We start from the raw sequence: 9,484 nt of genomic DNA, 5'->3' as shown, positions 1-9,484 counted from the left end.
CCGATAACCTAGTAACACCTGCGCAGACGCCAATGTACAGAGTTAAGTCCTGGATATTAATAACAGCTTTGCGCGTAGAAAATCATGTCTCATGAACTGGACTGAGTTTACTGAAGCAGTAACAAAGGGGATTGCTCAGCGACGAGCAGTGGACAGGATCGACATGGACCTAAGTAATGCATTCAACAAGGTTCCCCATGGGAGACTGGTGAGCAATGTTAGACCTCATAGAATACAGGGAGAACTCACCACTTGAGTGCAGAACTGGATCAAAGGTAGAAGACACAGGGTGGTGCCGGAGGAATGCTTTTCAGGCTGGAGGCCTGCGACCAGTGGAGTGCCACAGGGATCGGTGCTGGATCCACCACTTTTCGTCATTTATATCAATGATTTGAATATGAACATAAGAGGTATTGTTAGTAAGTTTGCAGATGACACCAAAATTGGAGGTATTGTGGAAAGTGAAAAAGGTTACCTCAAAGTACAAGGGGATCTCAATCAGATAGAATATAGAACATAGAAAAATACAGCGCAGAACAGGCCCTGCGGCCCTCGATGTTGCGCCGACTTGTGGACTTTTCTCAGCTCGTCCCCCTACACTATCCCAAAATCATCCATGAGCTTACCTAAGGATTGTTTAAATCTCCCTAATGTGGCTAAGGTGACTACCTTAGCAGGTAGGATAGTGAAGACGACAGTTGGTCTGCTTTCCTTTACTGGTCAGAGAATTGAGTTTCGGGTTGGGAGATCATATGGCGGCTGTACAGGACATTGATTAGGCAACATTTGGAACATGACATGCCATTCTGGTCTCCTTCCGATCGGAAGGATGTTCTCAAACTTGAAAGGGATCAGAAAATAATTACAAGGATATTGCCAGTGTTGGATAGGATATTTTCGCTGGGGCATCGAAGGCTGAGAGGTGACCTTATAGAGATTAAAATAATCAGGCCAGACATGGGTAGGATAAATAGCCAAGGTCTTTTCCCTGTGATTGGGGAGTACAGAACTAGGGGATAGGGACGGGGGCTAGGCAGAGGGTGTGGGGGGGGGGGGGGTGTGGACAGAGGGTGTGGGGTTAGAGAGGGGTGGCACAGAAACGGGTGGGGGAGAGAAGAGGGGAACAGACGGGGGGACATGCAGGGGGAGACGAGGGGGGAAACAGAGGGGGTAAACAGAGGGAGGTAACAGAGCGGGTAAACAGAGGGGGGAACAGAGGGGGTAAACGGGAGTGGGAGGGGTAACAAAGAGACGGGGGAACAGAGAGAGGGAGAACGGAGAGGGGGAAGAGAGGGAGACAGAGAGAGGGGGAACACTGTTATTTTATAGATCTACAACTCCATCCTGTTCCTGTTTTCTCCTCCTCACCTTCAATCCCTCTGAAGGGCTCAGAATAATTGCATAGTTACTGGAAAGTAGAGTTTCAGGGAGATCACGTGTTGATGGTGGCATTGGGACGCTGACCCTTATTGGTCTGTGCACTGATCAATAAAGGGACCCGGGTTCGATTCCACTCTGTGTGGTGATTGCAATTCTCCCTCTGTGTGTCTCCGTGGTGTTCCTCTGGGTGCTGTGGTTTCCTCCCACAATCAAAAGTCGTGCGAGTTGGGGGGATTAGCTATGGAAAAAATGCTTGGTTACGTAGTTCAGGTGGGATGCTCTTCCGATGTTTGGTATGGCATCATGGGCCGAATGGCCTGCTTCCAAACGGTAGGGATTATGTCACTGAGTACCGGAGTTAGGAGATCATAATGTGGCTGTTGGTGGTATTGGTGAGGCCAGTTTCAGAATATTGCATTCAATTGTAGTCTCCCTCATTTCGGAAAGATGTCCAGGATAGGACACAACCTCACAATGGTAGGTTCCTGGGAACTACTGACGTAAAAATAGACCATGCAGTGTGGGTTGTTAGATCTTTGGAAGTGGGGTTAAATGTGGACAGGGTCGAGTTTAGAGTGGTGTTGGAAAAGCACAGCAGGTTAGGTAGCATCCAATGAGCAGGAAAATCGACGTTTTGGGCAAAAGCCCTTCATAAGGAATAGAGGTAGGGTGCCTGCAGAGTGGAGAGATAAATGAGAGGGGGTGGGGGTGTGGAGAAAGTAGCATAGAGTACAATAGGTGAATGGGGGTGGGATGTTGATTAATAGGCCAGAGAGGAGGGTGGGGGAAGGTAGCAAAGAGTACAATAAGAGAATGGGGGTGGGGTGGATGTAATAGGTTAGAGAGGAGGGTCAGGTAGAGAGGTGGAAAGGAAGATAGGCAGGTAGGACAGGTCATGAGGGCGGTGCTGAGTTGGAAGACTGGAACTGGGGTGAGGTGGCTGAAGGGGAAATGAGGAAACTGGTGAAATCCACATTGATACCATGGGGTTGAAGTGTTCCGAGGCAGAAGATGAGGCGTTCTTCATCCAGGCGTCAGGTGGTGAGGGAGCGGAGGTGGAGGAGGCGCAGGACCTGCGTGTCCTCGGCAGAGTGAGTGGAAGAGTTGAAATGTTGGGCAACAGGGCGGTGGGGTTGATCAGTGCGGGTGTCCCGGAGATGTTCCCTAAAGTGCTCTGCTAGGAAGCATCCTGTCTCCCCAATGTAGATGAGACTGCAATGGAGCAACGGATACAATAAATGATATAGATAAATGTGCAGGTGAAACTTTGATGGATGTGAAAGGGTCCTTTGAGGCCTTGGATGGAGGTGAGGGAGGAGGTTTGGGCGCAGGTTATGCAATTCCAGCAGTGGTAGGGGAAGGTACCAGGATGGGACGGTGTGTAGTAGGGAGGCGTGGACCTGACCAGGTAGTCACGGAGGGAACGGTCTTTGCGAAAAGTGGAAATGAGTGGGGAGGGAAATATATCCCTGGTGGTAGGGGCAGTTTGGAGTTGGCGGAAATATTGTTGCATGTTGTGGTTTATGCGAAGATTGGTAGGGTGGAATGTGAGCACCGGGGGGTTCTGTCCTTGTTACGGTTGAAGGGTTGGATCTGAGGGCAGAGGTGCAGGATGTGGACGAGATGCATTGGAGGGCATCTTTAAACATGTGGGAAGGGAAATTGCGGTTGCTAAAGGAGGCGGCCAACTGGTGTGTTCTGTGGTGGAACTGGTCCTCATGGGAGCGGATACGGCGAAGGTGGAGGAATTGGGAATATGGGATGGTATTTTTGCAGGAGGTAGAGTGGGAAGAGGTATAATCCAGGTAGCTGTGGGAGTCGGTGGGTTTGTAAAATGTGTCAGTGTCAAGTCGGTCGTCATTAATGGAGATGGAGATGTCCAGGAAGGGGAAGGTGGTGTCAGAGATGGTCCAGTTGAATTTATGATCGGATGGCAATGTGTTGGTGAAGTTGGTTAACTGCCCAACATCCTCGCGGGAGCAGGAGGTGGTGCCAATGCAGTCATCAATGTAACGGAGGAAGAGGTGGGTAGTGGTGACGGTGTAATTACAGAAGATTGACTGTTCTACGTAGCCAACAAAGACAGGCATAGCTGGGGCCCATACGTGTGCAAATGCCTACCCTTTTGGTCTGGAGGAAGTGGGAGGAATCAAAGGAGAAATTGTTAAGGGTGAGGACCAGTTCAGCCAAACGAATGAGTGTCGGTGGAAGGGTACTGTTGGGGACGTCGGGAGAGGAAGAAATGGAGGGCTTGGAGGCCCTGGTCATGGCGGATGTAGGTGTAGATGGATTGGAATTCCATGGTGAAGATGAGGCATTGGGAGTCAGGGAAACAGAAGTCCTGGAGGTACACTAGGGCGTGGGTGGAATCTCGAACATATATGGCAAGTTCCAGGATTGGGGGGGGTAAGGACAGTGTCAAGGTAAGGGGAGATGAGTTCGGCGGGGCAAGAGCATGCTGAAACAATGGGTCAGCCAGGGTGGTCAGGCTTGTGGATCTTGGCAAGGAGGTAGAACATGATGTGATGAGGTTCTGTATGTGCTTGGATTTGATGGTTTGGTGATGGGGGTGGGGGTCATGGTCGAGGGGTCGGTAGGAGGAGGTGTCTTCGAGTTGGCCCCTGGCTTCAGCGGTGTAGCGGTCAGTGCGCCAGACTACCACTGCACCCCTTTATCTGCTGGTTTGATAGTGAGGTTGGGATTGGAGCAGAGGGAGTGGGGGGTTGCGTGTTGTGAGGGTGAGAGGTTGGAGTGGGGAGTGGGGTAGACAGGTTGAGGTGTTAATGTCCTAGCTGCAGTTGGAAATGAAGAGGTCGAGGGCAGGTAATAGACCAACATGGAGTGTCCAGGTAAATGGAATGTGCTGGAGACAGGCGAAGGGGTCCAGGGAAGGTGGGTGGGCGGGAGTCCTGATTGTAAAAGTAAGCTCAGAGACGGCGGAAGAAGTGTTCGACGTCTCGGCTTGTAATAAATTCATTGATGCGTGGACGGAGGGGGAAAAAGGTGAGGATGTATACAGGTCAGTGAGGTGGTGTTTGGTATGCTAGCTGGTACTGGGCAGTGTATTGAGTATAAGAGTTGGGAGATCATGTTTCAGCTGTACAGTGTATTAGCTCGGCCACTTTTGGAATTCCCAGACTGCTTTCACTTCCAATCTCCCTGCTATAGGATGGATGTTGGGAACCTTGAAAGAGTTCAGAAAAGATTTACAACGGTGTTGCCAGGATTGGAACATTTGAACCATAGGGAGGGGCTGAGGATATTTTCCCTGGAGCAGTGGACGCTGTGGGATAGCATTACAGAACTTTATAAAATTGTGAGGAGCAATGACAGGGTGACTCGTCACAGTTTCTTTATTCCCAGGGTAGGGGAGTCCAAAAGCAGAGGGCATAGGTTTAACGTGAGAGGAGAAAGACTTCAAGGGGACCGTAGGGACAACTTGCTCCACACAGACAAAGGTTGGTGCATGTATAGAATGGGCTGGTTGGCATGGACGAGTAGGACTGAAGGGTCTGTTTCCATTCTATACATCCCTGAGTCTGTTTTGCTGAACTTGAAGGGTTTCAGAAAATATCTACAACGTTGTTGTTAGGATTATGGAGTTAAAGAGAGAGGTTGACTCGGCTGGGGCTTTTTTTTAAGATTAGATTACTTACAGTGTGGAAGTACGCCCTTCGGCCCAAGACGTCAATACCAACCCATTCCCCTAACCCTACAGGCAATTTAGCATAGCCAATTCACTTAACCTGCACATTTCTGGACTGTGGGAGGAAACCGGAGCACACAGAGTAAACACATACAGACCACGGGGAGAATGTGCAAACTCCACACAGTTTGTTGCCTGAGGCGGGAATTGAACCCGGGTTTCTAGCGCTGTAAGGCAGCAGACCTGACAACTGTGGCAACCTGTGGCGCTTCAGAGACTGCAGGATTACCTTATAGAGGAGCTTCACCTTCTCCTTGTCTCACATCGCTCTGTTTACACCCAACTCCAAAACACTCTCATTGAGTCAAGCAGCACTCACAGTGCTGCCCTGTCATTTCCATCGTCTTTTCACCCCGACACTGCCCTCAGCCTCCTGTATAGCAGGTCGGGAAGCATCGGAGGAGCTGGAAAGTTGACATTTTGGCTCAGGACCGTTTGTCAGTCCTGATGTAATAGTCTTGACCCGAAACGTTGACTTTCCAACCCCATCGTATTCATGCTTGTCATCTAGCATCTATTTATTCGAGTTCCACGTTCTGGCTCTCAGCATGTAATCGATATTGTAGTGCCTGGTGTGATCATCTCAGCACTTCTTCAAGGGTGCAATGTGTCCTGCAAATGGTACCATTTTAGATGCTGTCAGACCTACTGATGATTTCCAGCAAATTTCGTTTTTATTGTAGATTTCCACCATTTTGCTGAAGCACTTAGAGAAAGAGAGCTGTCGAGCTCCATATTTTGTTGACTCTGATTCCTGGGATGTCAGGACTGATGGATGAAGAAGGACTCAATTCATGTTTAATCCTCCCTCCCTTTGGCTTTCTGAGTTGATGACTACATCACTGATATCCTTCCTCCCATTCCCTGACTTGAATCTGACCCATCTAAGCCTACACTTTAGTTCACATCCCCCTGCCAGACTAGTTAAAACCTCACTAATGGGACTGGCACCAGGAGATTTCTCCCAGCCCTACCCAGGGGTAGCCGGTCAGGCTTGTACAGGTGCCACCTAATCCAGAAACTGTCCCAATGCCTGAAGATTCTGAACCCTTCTCTGGTACACCATTTCTCTAGCCACACATCCAGTTGATCCACCCTCTTGTCCCTGCTCTCAACAGCACGTGACTATTAAATCCCCTGTCACGATAGCCCTGCCATTCTCATTCCTCCTGTTCTGTGCAGCAGAGTTCTCTGTGGTGTCATGACCCTGGAAGGTGCTGATTTCCTGAGTGGCCACCCTACCCATTACCGCCCTCTACAGAATCTCAAGCAGTGTACAGTATCTGTTTGAGAGGGGCATAACCATTGGGGAGTCCTGCACTCCCTTCCTGAGCCTTTTACTTGATCTGATGGTCATCCAGTCCCTTTCTGCCTGTGTAACCCTCAGCTGAAGTGTGACTAACTCACCAAATGTGCTGTCCATAACATTCTCAGAATCGAAGATGCTCCATAGTGAGGCCACTCACAGCTCCACCTCTGACAAACAGTTTCCCAGTAGCTGCAGATGGACACACTTCCGGCGCACATAGCCGTCAGGGACACTGGAAGCATCCCTTATTTCCCACATGGTGCAAGTGGAGCACGCCACTGGTCTGGGGGATCCTGTCACAACATCTCTCTTGATTCAGCTAGTTACTCCCTTTAAGAGAATTCAAATGAGCTATCAATCTTACTTAACATCAAACATTTCCATTATAATCTAAAGCTCCGATCTTTACTTAAGCTGATATGTTACATTTTAAAAACTGTTCGAAAATGTTCCGTTGCATCGCTTACAAACTGGCTGCTCCCATTGGGACAATGTGAATTTCTCAATGGCCTGAACTAAAACTGAGTTTCAGCTTCACCTTCTCCTTGTCTCAAATCACTCTGTTTACACCCAAGTCCAAAACACTCTCATTGAGTCAAGCAGCACTCACAGTGCAGCCCTATCATTTCCATCGTCTGCTCACACCTACACTGCCCTCAGCCTCCTGTAGTGTTGCAATGCATCTCAATCGGAGCTCAGGAACAGCATCTCATCTTTCAATTCTGCCCTTTGTATCCTCAGAGTCAACATGGCGCAGTTTCTAAATGAATGGACAGTTGTCAGAATCTGGAACATTCCACCTGAAAAGGTGCTGGAATTTGAGTCCATAAGGAATTTTAATGTGTAGTTTTCAGGGATTTGAAAATAAGGGGTTTACAGGTTAACATCATGAAGTGAGTGGCTGGGTCTAAACCTGAAAGTTCCTACAAAGAGACGAGGTGTAATTTGGATTACTCTGTGCTCCCTCTCAGGGCAATATCTCCTTCCTCAACTGCAGGGCCCAGAACAGAACACATACCCCAAGGTGATCCAACCAGGAACATGAACAACATTTTGCTATTTGCTTGACAAACAAATATGAGATACTTTCCCACAGACAGAACAGACAAACCTTTCTCTTTCCACAGCTAAATGACAATAATATTCAGATCCTGATGACTCCGCTGACTGTAGAAACCTGCTTTTGAGATCCCGGACTCAATTATTCTCAATTAATATCCTATAAAGAGAATTCACAAAAGAAAACTCAGTCAGTGCAGAGTGAATGGTAAAGACAAATATTTCTCTGGTATGTGTTTGATCTGTAAATGCTCCTCTTCAAATCGCCCCCCTCCCCCACCCAGGAAGAGGAAATGCGCATGTGCCTCGCTCTACCTTGTCCCCAGTAATGACGGTGACCATAACCCAGGACATATCACTGCCTGAGGGCCGCAGACATTTTCCAATTTGCTGTAAATGTGGGACCAAGAGTTTCTGATTCAGGAATAATGACCTGCACAGCGTGTAACTAAACACTCCCAGTCTAAACTGAATTATTTCATCCGGTTTCCGCTGCCACTCTCCCTTTTCCCGTTTTCGCCTCCTGCACACACCAAGGGTCATTCCGGATCCAATGATCATTCCTCAGAACCGTTGGCAACTGGGAAAGTTAGAATCCCTACAGTGTGGAAACAGGACCTTCGGTCCAACAAGCCCACACCCACCCTGTGAAGAGCATCCCACCCAAACCCATTCCCTGACCCTATTACTCTACATTTCCCCTGACTAATGCACCTACCTACACATTCCGGAACACGACGAGAAATTTAGATTGGCCAATTCACCTATCCTGCATATCGTTGGACTGCAGCAGATAGGAGTTAAAGAGCGAATAATAGGTGGGGACAGAACCCAACGGAACATTTGGAAAGACAAAGGAGTGGATAACAATCTGGCTGGGAGGGCGCATAGCTGTTAGTGGAGGGGACATTAATGTGTCAGTCAGCATCTCAGTGGAGGTGGTGGAAATGGTGGCTGATGATCTCCGTTCTGCTGCAAAAGTACCCTGAGCTTCCAGTTTCCTGCTACTTTAACACACGAGCCTGTTCCCTGGCCAACATCTCTGTCTCATGCTTACTGCAGTGTTCTAGTTAAGCTTGATGCAATCTGGCAGAACACCCGAGAACATACCAAATGGCCTCCTATTTCAAAGACTGCAATTTTCCCTCCCATGTGGTCAACAATATACTCCAGTGTATCTCCTTGACTTCCCACAACTCTGCCGTTGAAGTACACCCCTCCAACCCCAGCAAGGATTATACCCTCAGTCCTCACCTTCCACCCAAATACAACTCACTATCCTCTGCCATTTCCACCACCTACAATCAGACCCCACCACGAGAGAACCATTTCCATCCCCATCCCTTTCAGCATTCTGCAGAGACCATTCCCTCTGCGACTTCCTCGTTAGATCCACGCTCCAGGCCAACACACCCTCTGCTCCTGGTCCCTTCGCTTGCCACTCTAAGAGTTGTAAAACCTGTGCCCACACCTCCCCACTCACCTCCATCCAAGGCAGCAAAGGATTCTTCCACATCCAGCAGAGTCATTCCTGTACATCCAAACACTTCACCTATTGTGTCCTTTGCTCTCTCCCCTTCACTGGGGAGACAGGACGCAAACTTGCAGAATATTTCAAGGGACCTTTCTGGGACACATGCATCAACCAACCCGAGTGACGTGTGGTCAACCACTTCAACTCCCCCATCCATTCCACCAAGGACATGCAAGTCCTAGGCCACCTCCAATGCCAAATCCGAGCCACCCGACATCTGGAGGATAAGGCACCTCATCTTCCACCTTGGGACCCTTCAACCACACGGCATCAAAGTTTCCTCATCTCCCCTCCCCCACTTTATCTCAGATCCAACCCTCCAACTTCGCACTGGCCTCCTGAACTGTCCCACCTGTCCATCTTCCTTCCCAATTATCCAGTCCACCCTCTCACCATTAGCCCCACCTGCATCTACCTATTCCCTTGCCAGCTACCTTCGCCCCCAACTCCACACATTCCTTCTACTTATCTCTCAGCCCTCTTCTCCATCCCCCAC

At 49.1% G+C, this 9,484-nt stretch overlaps 1 long non-coding RNA gene across 2 annotated transcripts in view; it reads right to left on the bottom strand.

Annotated features, from left to right (window-relative positions):
• Positions 1–259: 259 nt before the first annotated feature.
• The window catches only part of LOC148136809 (uncharacterized), a 40,466-nt gene continuing 31,241 nt past the window's right edge, over positions 260–9,484 (bottom strand). For both annotated transcript variants that reach the window (XR_015754502.1, XR_015754501.1), the window contains 2 exons: positions 7,507–7,614; positions 260–367 (listed from right to left, as the gene is read on the bottom strand). This is a non-coding gene — a long non-coding RNA (uncharacterized LOC148136809). The remainder of the gene's footprint in view (positions 368–7,506; positions 7,615–9,484) is intronic.

The sequence above is a fragment of the Chiloscyllium plagiosum genome, unplaced genomic scaffold, assembly GCF_037043375.1.
Source record: "Chiloscyllium plagiosum isolate Xiang-an unplaced genomic scaffold, Cpla_swu_hap1 HiC_scaffold_45, whole genome shotgun sequence".
Taxonomy (NCBI): Eukaryota; Metazoa; Chordata; class Chondrichthyes; order Orectolobiformes; family Hemiscylliidae; genus Chiloscyllium; species Chiloscyllium plagiosum.
The sequence above is the reverse complement of the archived record's forward strand: the minus strand, read 5'-3'. Positions and strand labels throughout refer to the sequence as shown.